Source organism: Heloderma suspectum, chromosome 4 (assembly GCF_057233095.1).
Source record: "Heloderma suspectum isolate Gila_16-S chromosome 4, 16-S_ref, whole genome shotgun sequence".
NCBI lineage: Eukaryota > Metazoa > Chordata > Lepidosauria > Squamata > Helodermatidae > Heloderma > Heloderma suspectum.
Window position 1 is genome coordinate 216,813,209 of NC_139461.1, and position 13,861 is coordinate 216,827,069.

The 13,861-nt window shown below is 42.9% G+C and overlaps 1 protein-coding gene across 2 annotated transcripts in view; it reads right to left on the minus strand.

Annotated features, from left to right (window-relative positions):
• Nucleotides 1-13,861, minus strand: part of SGIP1 (SH3GL interacting endocytic adaptor 1) — a 196,126-nt gene that overhangs the window by 19,599 nt on the left and 162,666 nt on the right. The window lies entirely within an intron of this gene.

Below are 13,861 nucleotides of genomic sequence, written 5' to 3' on the forward strand. Positions count from 1 at the left end.
GAATATTCAAATCATTTTCCTTGAAGGAAAACTCCTTTGAAGGAAATAAGCCGGAGCCTGTGGATCCATCAAGGCAGAACAGAGACACTAAGCGTGCTGGTGACACCATGCAATTAGCGAGATCGGTATGGATTTGTCCATAATATGGTTAAAAATGTTTTTAGCAATGGTGATGATGTTGGGACTCATCATATCACAGTATCCTTCCTGTCCCCAAACATAGAAGGGGGACAGGGAAATAGCCTTGATTGTATGGAGGAACTGCCATGTTGCAGCAAGATAACTGATTTGCTATACTTTCCCATTTAAAACAGGGTACATAAGCACTCCGTCTTGGCACTAAAGAGACAGAGTTCAATACACAAGTTCTTTTAAGAGAGAAAAAAAACCACATTTTTTCAGGGCTGTTCAATTGGATGGGGTAACTATGCTGATGTTTGCCATGGTTGATATTTGTTTTTCAAACACTTGGGTAACTTGAGTGCTTTGAGAATCACTCTCATCCATGTGACCCATATGATGTATATTTATGTGTCAGAAAACTTCTTGTTAATCAGGTTTGGGGATGTTACGAAATGGTTCAATGCCTGAACCTTTCTTTGAGAACTAAGGTCTATTGGGTTTTTGTTGCCTATCCAGAGGTCAATCTCCTCCATGGACACAAAGGAAGAAAAAACAATGATGCTAGGCCAGTTGTGTATAAATTCTGGGTCTCATCATTCCTCTTTAGGTAAGTTATATAAAATAGGTCTTAAACAGGCCCTCTCAAAGTCTGAACTAGTCTTTCACTATTTTAGGTTTATGTCTGTATTAGGGCCAAACACGGTATGATGGGGCAAGCTGTCCACATGTCTGCTCCATTCACATATAAAGTGGGTTTGGGTGAGAGTTCTTGACATGCAAAGGGACACAGAGGAGTGAAACCTGCCATTTCTCCTACCTGATCTTCCTGAGCTCCATTGCTTTAAGCCAGCCTTTCCAAACGTGATGCCCTCCAGATGTTTTGGACTTCAACTCCCATTAGCCCCAGCCAGCATGGACAATGGCGAGAAACCCAGGGAGTTGTAGACAGAAACATCTGGAGAGCACCAGGTTGGGGAAGGCTGCTTTAAGCACTTTTCTCCCAGTTCAGTTCCAATAGTGAGCCAGTCTGGACAAAAAATTAAAGCAATGGAGTACAGATATATAAAGTGGAGAAGGGGCACATTTCACTTGCCTCCGCCATATCCCCCCCTTTTATGTAAGAATAAACTCTCCTGTCCGCACTTTATAAGTGAACAGGGCAGACAGGTGGATAAAATACCCATTGCCTCCCCATCACATTTGGTTTGGCCCTTCAGGTGCAACCCTTTGGGGTTTCTGCCCATTGGAAGGAAGCCTTCAGTCTCAGAGGCTTCAAGTATCCCATGCCAGGGGTTGCTGGCAGCAGAGCGGAAGGACTGATGGAGGCAATTTTTGCCTCTCTATACTCCTTTTTTTTTAACTTTTTCCTCTGGATGGGCCTCTAAGCCCATTTAGAGGAGTTGCTCTGGTGTGGTGGTGGCTGGATGGACTATAAGGTTTTGCATATCCTGGCCTCTCCTCTCCCCTCTCTGCCAAGAAAAAAGTGGGAATTTTACATACTAGGTTTTTCACACTGAAGAGCATACCTTGTGCATCGAGTGAACATTTGGCAAAGATCTTGCTCAATGGACATTATAACAGATCAAAATGGTATTAATTTGTAGTCATTTACAACATATTGTACACAAAAGTTTTGATAAATAAGCATTAGGATGATCATTCTGAGAGCCTGCACATATTTGAACTATCAAAATATATAGTGATATAGGAGGAAAATATAAATTTTATTTATAGAACCTTCATTTCCATTGAAAGTCTGTGATGTAAATTAAAGCTACCTGATGAAAATGTGGTGCTTTCTCGAGGGCCCAATCTATATGGAAATGGAATGAGAAGCGCTTTCTAGTTATATTTGGATTTTCATGAAATTGCTTTGGTCCGTCAAGGGCACATGAAGCAAAAAAAGAGGAGTGCACACTAGCTAAAAAGCCACTCTCACGGGTCACACAGCACTTAAAACCTCCACATTTTGGGGTTGGATGGGTGGAGTAGAACTGAATGTCATCAACCCCATAAGTGCTGCTCAGTGAATGAGAGAGGCTTGTTTTCTGTCTCGGTCCATGCTCCCTTCCTCAGGGAAGCGCTGAATTAAGAAGTTTACTTAATTCACATCTCCCTCCTCTCATCCATAATCTGTGAAAGATTAAAAGATACTATTGTGAATGGGAAAAACAGGCTACATAATCTGAATGAGTGAAGCAGCTACTGCACTATTGTGAATGCTTGAAATAGCGCTACTGTGCTATTATGAATGGGAGAAACATTCAAACATATGTTGAATGGATAAAATTATGGATGTATGGATCCCTCTATGTTTTGCGGATTGCCAAGCATTTTTCGTTCCATCATCCATGCATTGCCGAAATCAGATTTCTTTTAGTTTCTGAATGTGTACAAATGCAAATTTGCACAAATTCACACATGCGTAAATGTGGAATCTCTCCAAATGTGCGAATTCTCCCAGGGTGCATATTTCCACACTTTAGCATATGGGGGAAATGCATTTTTTGGCTGGGTGTTTTTATGTTTGCGCATTTTTCTATGAAGAAATTTGTGCACAATTCCCAAAGGTTCAAAAAATGGTCTGCAAGTCCACAGAGTCCACCTGATGGGGGAAAGCCAGGTCACTGCAGAATCCACAGGTTGGATTAAAAAAAAAATCCAAACTCATTTGGTTCCATTGTTGGTGTCTCTGACACCCCTAGGTAAAGCAGCTACTGCGGTATTGTGAATGCCTGAAACTGCGCTATTGTGAATGGGAAAAACAGGATGTCTACTGTGAATGGGTAAAGTGGCTACTGCACTAGGCTACATATTTGTGAATAGGAAAGCCGCACTACTGTAATATAGTGAAAGGATGAAACAGCGCAAAGTAGTGCTAACTGGGAAAGAAAGCTTGTGTCCAAAAGCGCCCTACTGCGAATGGGGAAAAAGAAGGAATGGGAGAGGAAGGAGCAACCCCACCCCTTGGCCACATCACTGCCAGGTCACAGCCAGGTCACAGAGGCACACCCAGGATTTAATGTGGGGAGATTGGGCACACTGCAGCGGAACCGCGCAGGAGCCAGATTTAAGGGGAAAAGATGCACTTTTCATGAACTTGAGCACACTACGGGAGAGAGCGCAGGACAGGAAGGCCTGGTGTGCTATGGTCCATGGGGTCACAAAGAGTCGGACACGACTGAACGACTGAACAACAACATGCACTTTACAAAAATGCGCCTTTTCCAAAGGGAAGCTGTGGGGTTGCAACAGATCGGCAACAGTCGCGAATGACCCCGATGTGCTCTTGCTGCGCACTAAATCGGCTGTGTAGATTGGGGCTAGGTCTTGCTCATAGAAATAGCCATTGCAATGAAAAAGAACAATTGCATGTATTCTCCAACTGTGAGCATGTTGTTGTTGCTTGGCTTACTGGTCAGCAAGCCTCCAAACTTGTGTACAAAGGCCCAACAAAATATCGAATTGCTCAAGGAAGTAAAAAAATAAAATACAATCTCTCTATTTCAGCAGGTTTTCCAGACTGCAGAGCAGAATGGAAAAACTGTATGTGTTGGATCCAGGAACTGCCTTCCATGGACAGAAAGACTTGGCTCACAGAGGGTCATCTGCCTGATTTTCAGGGATCCCCCCTCTTCCTACACACCATGGTTTACCCCTTTCAACAGGGTCCCCCAACCCGCTGTGTAGCATGTTCAGTGGGCTGAAGGGGCTGACATGGGGAGGAAGGGACAGAGGAGTCCGCTTCGGCCAGCCCAGCTGCACACACCTAAACCTGGATCCATCTCTGTGAATGCTAAAATAAAGCATGGTTGTTTGTTTCTCATTGGAATGCAAGTGTTCTCCACATGCTGGTAATGCTTAATGTTAAATATATCTATCATTAAGAAGGAAAGGATGAAATCCAAAGAAGTAGTACTGCGTAAATGAAGGATTACAAGAAATACTTTTTCCTCCAAAACTGAGCAGTACTTTTAAAATATTGTTTACCCAGAACCACATAAACCAAGACGGGACTAGTCTATTAGCTCCAATTTGGTTCAGTAGTGTTCAGAAGCTTAATGATTAAAAGAGGGAGAGGTTGCTGGTTACTGTCAGGAATTTCTTCACATGAAACCACTAGTAACTCCCAAAGTTATGTGTCTTCATCTTTTTGAACGTAGTTCCTGCATGAAGACTTTCTAAAAAATTGTAAACAGTGGTAAAGTCATCTATAGCATGTAATTGGAAGTCAACCAGCTAAACAGCAGTGGGTTGGTAAAATCTGGGAGACTATGGTTATGTATAAAAACTTACTTAGCAAGTGCAGGAAGCAAGATCCTAATAGTACCATGTTTTTCATTTATCTCCTAATCTCCTTTGTGGAAGCCATTCCAACTTCTGATCAAATTCCAAATACAGATGCCTTATATATGCTATATAACTTATATGTCCAATCTAGGCTGCTTTACTCCAGCATATCCATGATATACTAGGAACTGTAATAAGTGAGTTTCTTTAGTTCTTTAGTGATATTTTTGTATTGTTGTGTATGTTCTTTTTTGTTGCCTTTATTTTTAACTTTATTTCAAAATAAAATAAAATTCCATGAGGGAATATAAAAAAAAGGGAAGGTTTATTCAACACTTCTGTTGCATTCAGAGGGTAGCAGAAATGAGCCTGTTTTAAAAAGTGGAGGGTGGGGGAAACACAAGTTTCAAAGTTTATAAAAACAGACTGGGTTAAGGCACTCTAAGTAGACTGCAGTAGATCATAAAAACAATGCAATGCCACAGGCTGAAGTCCTAGGTATATCATTGTATGGATCTTTGCTATTTGTCTAGCTGTCCACCAGAAATAAAACAGAAACTGATAATTATATTAAAGGGAAATAAAATATCATAATGATGGTAATTTTGAGATGAGCTGAATTGCGTTGATTTTGTACTGGTTCAGACATAATGCCAAAATATGGTTTGACTTGTCTTGTGTTGTTATAGACAAAGACAGACAACTTAGAATCAGATTTATTTAATTCAATACTCATCTGAAAAAAGGCATCCAGGCAATTTGTCTGCATTTGGATACAGACACCTTGTCGAAGAAGCTACGTGCATAAACAATCAGGATATTTTTTTTCAAATGTGGAAAAAATGCTCTGAAGATCCTTCTGAGTAGTAATCATGAGGAACAGAACATAAACAAATCCATCATGTAAATGAGATTAGATAACTACAGTTCCTAGTCTGTGTCACACCTCAAGGGGAAAAGCATAGCTTTCCAGAATTTAGAAATTCATACAGAATGCCATATAGAGAATTTTTCGAGAGAGTAAATAAGCATGACTCTCTATTTAGATAGCACAAACAGCACTAAATATTTTCTAACACATGCACAAACATTCTTATTGTTCATTTTACAATACTATGAGGCAACTGGTGTTGAAATCACTGAATATCCAGTAGGCTGTGGGTCATACATTTACCACATAATTTAACATCCATTAGGCTGCTGGACATCCATTCACCACATATGCAAAATTTCTACATACAAAATAACTCTGACAGGAGCTAGGAGGCAAGCAAGTCAAATAATTACATCATGATGCTGCTAGGGATGGCGGAGAATTCTGCCACGGATTTCAGTGAGGCCAAATGCACTGGCATTCGGCCTCCCGAAATCCGTGGCGGATCGGCCTGCCCCCCCCCCCAGATTACCCCTGGGACGAAGCTTACCTGGGGTGGATGTTCCGGATGACGGCAGCGGCTCCGGCGGCTGGTCTTTCGACCGGCTGCCACGGCCGCCATTTGCATCCTGGTCTTTGCCGTGATAGGCTATGTGAGTATTTACGTAGCCTATCACGGCAAGCCAAGCAAAACAACAACAAATGGCGTACGCAAATGGCGGCGGCTATGGCGGCCGCCATTTGCGTTCCCTATTTTTCGCGGTTTTAGCCTACGTAAATATTTACGTAGGCTATTATGGCAAAAAAAAAAGGGGGAACGCAAATAGCTTAGTGGGCGCTATTTGCGTTCCTCCCCCCCGCCGTTTTAGCCTACGTAAATATTTATGGAAGCTATTAACGGCAAAAAAAAGGAACACAAATAGCGCCCACTACGCTATTTGCGTTCCCCTTTTTTTCGCCGTAATAGCCTACGTAAATATTTACGTAGGCTAAAACTGCGAAAAATAGTAAACACAATTGGCGGCCGCTGTAGCTGCCGCCATTTGCGTACGCTGTTTTTTTTTTTTTTTGCCTGCCGTGATAGGCTACGTAAATACTTACGTAGCCTATCACGGCAGCCTGGCTGGACGCAAATGGCGGCCGCTACAGTGGCCGCCATTTGCAGCCACACCAGCCAGTCCACAACCGGAACTCCGGCTGCGGACAGCCCTGGCCGGCTGCTCCGTGGAGCCGCCGCGGAGCGGAGCCGGACAGGCAGGATTCTGGGGGGGAGGACCCGATCGCCTCCCCCCTGTCAAGGATTCCGGGGGGAGGGAAGGAGCGCCTCCCCCCCCACCGCAAATCAAACTGCGAAAAGGTAAGTGACTTTCGTACATCCCTAGATGCTGCGGACAGACAGGTTTTTCTTCAGGCAGTTCATACTGGCTGGGTTCGCACATCACTTTACGCCATGGTGGTTTTTAAGCTACTGAGTTAGGGATGGTGCAGGTGTCTGACTGGGTCTGGGAACCCACCAAATCCTGCCCCATCCATGCCCCTGAACCCGGCTCAGCTAACCCTCACCCTCTCCGCCTGCATCACATGAGAGGCTTACGATGGACGCCCGGTCTCTGTGCAAGCCCTATTTTAGCGCAAGATTTTTCATAGATCTTTTTCGTATATCTACTGTTGCGTACAACGGTGTCCATAAAGGGTCATAAAGGGTCATTGCAGCCATATTAGAGACCTCTAATATGGATGAAGTGACGCTTCATGGTAGGGATGTACGGATTCCCCACAGTCCGTTCCGGACACATAGACTTATATGCAAGATTCACTGCTCTATTTTGCATATAAGTCTATGGGCACATCCTGCTGATCGCCATTTTTTTTTTGTTAAAAATGGCTATCGGTGTGGAGGAGAATGGCTCTGGTTAAGGAAGCAGCCAAGTGCCGTTCTGCCGCGGATTCCTCTAACATCACTAACATCACCTCATTTGAATCCACGGTGGACTTCTCTAACATCACTACTTCACGGCCGCTGTTGTTTGCTGCAGTAGATCCACGAAAAATATAGTCACCATCTTGCGCTAAAATGTGGCTTGCATGGAGACCAGGTCAGCTGCCAAACAAGCGGACACACGGCACCGCTGCTGAGACCCCTGCCCCAACAGCCCCATTGGCTTGCCCTGCACTGCTTACCAGGTCTGGTAAGAAGAAGGGGTTCGGTGGGCAAAGTGCGGGGCGGGCGCAGGGGATTCTGGCCATCCCTACTCACAGTAGCTTACAAACTACTATAGCTTATAAGCTACTGTATGCTCCACACGATTGGACAAATAAGCTACTGTGCTTAGCTTGTTTTCCCTACCCTCGCCCCTCCTCCCTCTGCAGTCCTCCCGCTCGGCCAGGATGGTATCTCAGCTTCCTTTGCATTCGAAACCAAATCTCAGCATCTCCTGTGCCGCCGCTACATCACTTGCATCTCTCCAACTGGCCTGTCTCGTGCTAGGACCGTATTCTTCTGTCTCCTGTCCCTGCCAGATCCCGTCCATTGTCACCGCACTGCCGATTGTTAGCTGTTTTTCCGCTCCCCCTGCCCCCCAACCAGTGCTGCCCCAATTCTCAGGGCATTCCTTCCCGCTCCTGCTCCTTCCTCCCACTGCCACCGCCCTCTTCCCAGCCAGTATTCAAAGCCATACCCTTATCCCCTCCCCCCAAAGGGGGGGTTCTAACTCCTTGAATTGCTGGAATGGGGTGAAATTTTATATGTGGGGTCTCCGAATGGGGAGCCACCAAGTGCTGTCCTGGATAACTGTGCGACTTTCCTTTTTCACAGAAAGGTGACGAGAAACCAACTACTTGCTACCCTTTCATTCCCTTCGTTTTCCCCCTCTTCACCTTCCCTTCCCTTCCCATCCCCCACTCCCTATCCCACAGCCCCAAATGTCCTAGCCTCCTTCCCTCAAACACACACCAGCCACCAGCAAAATAACAACATAAAAATAAAAGGAAGTTGTTTATGGCATGCAATGCGGCCTGTTTGGCTTCTTTTTCTTGCTTGGAACTGGGCTTACTTAATACTGTGTTGAAGCCACTAAATGCAATCTGTTGCTAGGCAGATCTCAGAAACAGAGACCTTCTGGCTGGAGCAGAGTGGTGGCAGCGGTTTTGGCTGCTCTTGCCAAGCGACTCTGTAGGTAATCTTTAAACCACTCTTTAAGCCACTGTGGAGCACCAGACAACATGGTAAGCCAGGATGGTTTAAATAAACCTCACTGCAAACCATGGCTTATCAGGGTGGCTTATTTTGGCTAAATAAGCCACTGTGGTTGGGGAAAACCACTCGCAGATGACACGATAAACCATGGTGGTTTATAAGCTACTGTAAGGGACATGCGAACCCAGCCACTGTGTTATGATCAGTGTTGCATTTTAATCTGAGGCGGGGTCTGCTTCATTTAAAATCTCTTAGGGCACAATCTCATTATGTGGCTACCAGAATCCTTTGGGATATTCCCCACACATGCTTGAAATAACACTTCCATCTTTAGATGAACATGTCTGGACAGACTTGTACTGAATAGACACTATGAAACAGATGTCCATTCTCTGAACTGTTTCTCTTTTCCCCTTCTGGTCACCCCCAGTTTTCAATCGGTATATTGTGGAGAGCTCTTCAGGCCTGTATGCCCACCTACTTGTGACACAGACTCAAGATTATAGCATGAGTAAGTGACTAGCTGGGTGGTAAAAAGAGTAGTGTTAGATTTGGATCATCCTTCCCCCTTCGCAATCAACACCACATGGAGACAAGCTTCAGTATGTCACTACTTTATTTTGCTAGGAACTGGCCTCTTTACAAATGCAGATGCTAGGAACACTCTCAGACTGCCTTAGGCTTCTAAACCACTAATCTGCGATCTCTAAGAGAGTTGCCTATAGTTTGGGTGTGAATTTCTCATGGCCAGACTTGCTTTGCAGTGATGCCCCTCCCTTAGGGTGCCTCCCCCTCCTACGATGGCTTCCAAGACTGGCTGTCCTGGCAGAGCGTCTGAGCCCTGCCCCTAACTTTTCCCATTTGGCTTTGAGACGTGCTCTAGTGTCTCTCAAGCCATGCCCCTCTTCCTCCTCCTCAACAGAAACTTGAGTTCTCACAGTGGAGGAAGGGGTAGTGACTTAGCCTGGCCCATCTGTTAGTCAAGGTCTTTGGAGGAATCCCTCCCGGCATCTTGGCTCCCTAGGGAGGTTCCTTCTCCCAGCATCTGATGTAACTGCTCCAACTCTTCAGAGTCGGAGCTACCAGATTCAGAGTTGGAGCTGTCAGGAATATCAAAGTGCTTGGATTCATCCCTGGTGAGGTAGATCCTCACCATTCGTGCTTCATATGTTTGTTTTATGATTGAGTGAATGTGAATACAGACAGAAACAGATATGCTGCAATTATTTCTCAATCTAGTGTAGAAGTCTTCTTGGTAGTTATTGAGACAGTATCTTTTTAAATATAGTTTCTCTTCCCTCCCTTACCTGGAATCCCTCCAGTCCTTTGAAGATTTTGAATTACAATGCAAATTCCTTTGCTCTTAGATAGCCCCTCAAAACATCCACTTGCTTGACTATTTTGGGTAGGGGAGACTATGCAAGAAAACTTGATTTAGAGACACTCCTGAATATTTTATTTTAGATTTAGACTTCCAACTATTACACCATAGACATTTTTGAGATGCTTTTTTTATAAACACACCAGAGGAAGCCTAGCTGTACCAGATTTTTTTTTTTGCACTGATGTTAGAGAAAGTAAACCTATTCCATGACTGAAACATATATATATACACACACACACACACACACATGCATACATACAAGGTACTTGGTGCCTCTGATGATTGGCAACTTCATAATATACATTTAATTTCTCTATTAGACAGAGCTAGATAGAAAATGTGCATAATAATCACCAGTTCCTCAACATTTCTAGTGCAAATTGGCCTATAGCAACCATCATATACAGCTAACGACAAGTACTTTCTTACAATGGAAACTAGATCAGTCCAACAACGAATACCTTGTGGTCTTAATTTCACACCTCAAGTAAACAGAGGACTACAGCTTTTATAGAAAACAAATTCTGAATTTAAATGCCTGTAGTCTGTTATATTCTCAATTCAGAGACCAAGACCCTTGTCATAAAATATTATACAGCTCATTGACCAGCAAAATAACATTTGTCTATGCAAGTAGAGATACAAAAGAGATGATTTTTCATAAACTTCTGTTTAAAAATATATTTCACAATTTGAAGGGCTTTCATAGTAATTCATAGAACTTTAGAGTTTGAAGAAATCTTAGAAGTCGTCTAGTTGAACCATCTGCTCAATGCAAAATCGACAATTTTATTTATTTTTATGCAAAAAATTATATCCCACCCTTCTGGTGCTTATCCACCACTCAGGGCAGCTAACAACAATGAAAAAAAAAGTAAAATACAACCAAATGCTAAAAGATAGCAACAAAATATACAGTATAATAAAAACTGAGATACCAGACAAAGAGAGGCATTGGAGAAAAACTCATTTATCTGAGGAAACTAACCTTTTTGGCTGAACACGAAGGATTTTGCCATCTGGCAAAATACTATAAATGAGGGGGGCTTCCAGGGCAAAGTGGTCCACAACTGAGGTGTGGGCACAGAGAAAGCCCTTTCTGTTGTTCCCATCAACTGAACCTCCACCAGATTTAGGACATAGAGAAGGGGCTCTCTGTCAACAGGGTACATAGGCAGGTTGGTATGGGAGGTGGTGGTCACTAAGGTATCCTCGACCTAAGCCCCTTAGGACTTTAAAGGTCATCACCAACAATTTGAATTATGCCCAGAAACAAACCGGTAACCTGTACAGTCCGTGTAAGAGAGGTGTAACATGACCCCGTATATGAGCTCCCACCAGCACTCCCATCACTGCATGCTGGACCAAATGCAGTTTGCAAAGATTCTTCAATAGTAGCCTTATGTAGAGTGAATTGCAATAATCCAGACAAGAGCTAACTAAGGCATGCGTAGCCAGGTTTGACCTCATCCAGCATGAACACCAAAATGGTGGGTGGGGGGTAGGGCTTTTGGTGTGTGTATGTGTGTGTGTGTGTGTGTGAACTGTTTGTGAAATAGGCCCTCCATTTTGGCTCATCCCCACCACAAAGTCTTCTGAAAGACAATTCCTTTGGCAAATATTTAATTACTTTTCCACTTTTCATTGTTACTATATTTATTCATTAGTTTGATTGCAACACTTTCTACCTCCTTTCATACTCTGAGATTTCTTTGCATCATAAGGTTCATATATTCAGCAGTGAACGAACAAAGAACAATTTAATTTTTAGGGAATACTGGCCCCCAGACGGCTGTACAGCCTTGAAGCTATTCTTTTGCAGCTATTTATTTTCATGCTCACAGTCATGAGGGAGCAATTTGTTTTTAATGGTGAAAAGATCCAATAATACATTACAAGAAATGACATTTTCATGGATCTTTGGAAATTCAGCCTAGTTTCTCAAAATAGGAGGCCAAATATGTATTTATGCAATACTAATAACAATACAGATTCGACCAATATCTTCAAGAATTCTTGGGAGCTCAAGCCGATAATAGCTTCACGATTCAAAATGCAAGTAACAATGGAAAAATATTAGGAAACAATGCATTTCTATTTCCTTCTTGTCAGATGGTTAAGGATGAATCTATCTGTTAAGGAAACTATATTAGACAGTGTTCCTGAGATAGTACCAATTCAGAATTTGCTTCCATGTCAAAACTCCTTGTCTGCAGAAAGCTAGTGTATAGGGAAAATAGTTTTACCCTAGCCGTCTTCTTGCTACAATACTTTTTATGTGCAGGAAACAGTGACTTGTTTGTTTTTAATGTGGGGAAGTAGTCAGTCATGTGACATTCAACCCACATCCTCAAGTGATGCAGTGCCCAGATGATCCTACTACATAGTTTTCCTGTAGATGTAGCTTGGCTGCATCTTCAGGAAGTCAGTTCATATATCATGTCAGAGATGTAGGCAGCATAGGCTGAGCTGGACTCACAGTAAAGCGGCTGTGTGCTTCATTAGGAACCTTGGGTGCTTCCAGTCGGAGAGCTCCTAGTGCTGCCAGTCAAAAGGCATTGTGCACCTGTTCTGTCTTTTCCAGCTTAATGGCATTTTTCTGGTTCAGAAAAGATGGAAGAAGAACTGGGAAAACAAGGAAGGGTTCCAAATAGAAGATGATGTCATCTGGACTCCCTGTGAAATTCTGTGAATGAGGCAGGGTTATTGCAGATAAAAGCATCATCTGACCTCGTTTACCCTCCAGTCCATAGAACTTCCAAAAGTGATTTGATGTAATCCTAGAAAATCTGGATGACGTATGAGCTGGATGTGTAGTGAATCAATGACATTATAGCTTCACTGTAAACCCAAGCCAAACTTGATACACTTGATCTGCTTCCCATTCCTGCTAAATGGTTGTGTGTATTGACCCTTCTCAAAGTTTTAGTAACTACTAATATACTTTTGGTTTCTCTTGAAGGGCTAATATAGATGTATGCCAGGAAGCATATTTACAATTGTGTGATGGCTCCCACTTTCTGGCAAGTCATTTGAGATGGGTGCCATTGTTTAGGTTTTGCAACGGAAAGATACTTGTTCAGCATGTGGCATCTGCTTGACATAAATGGTTCTCCATAAGCATTCAATAACTATGCAACAGTGGAGACTCACTGCAAATCAGCCTGTGTTCACATCTTAAAGTAAATGATGTGGATCCGTTGAATTTGTCTTGAAAATTAAAACATAAGAAAATTAACTATGCAAGGAAGCATGCAGCAACAGGATAACCATATACAGTGGCTAGAAAGGGGATGCTTTGAAACCAGGATTAGAAGAAACCACATGTGGATTTGCCCACCACAAATAAATGAGATCAGAAACATACAATACCTCCTGAGAAGCTGCAAAATATGACCAATCATTTACATCATGTGTAACTCTGCATATATGTAATGGCTGCACACACACATTTTGAACTGAATCAAGATTAAATGTTTTAAATATGGAGATTGTCAAGGATCTTAGAATACTCCATGGGCTTTTCTACATGGGGCTTTTAACCCAGCACTTTACTGAGGCTTTTCTTCTGGATTCTTTGTGGGATCGGATCTTCTGCACCTGTCTTTTTTCCAGTCCCCCCCCTTCTCTGTCTTTCTATATGTTCCATTACATAACCTCTAGGTGGCGCTGTGGTATAGCACAATCACACAGCTACACTAGGGTTTATTCCACCATTCCCAGATATACCAGACTTTCCTCAATTAAAAAAAACCCAATGAAAATGGTTGGAAATAACGGGAGAAGCCCTGGAGGATGATGACATCATGTAAAGCATCCGCAAACTACCATGAGCGAGGAATCACAAGCGCACAATAAGTATATCATGTAGAAAGGCTCCATCTCACATCTTTCATCAACTGCAGGATCCGGGATTTCAGGATTTTTTTTTTAAACTTTTATAATTAGACAACCAATACAAGTCTTTTAATTATAAATGTGTGTAAACTATGAC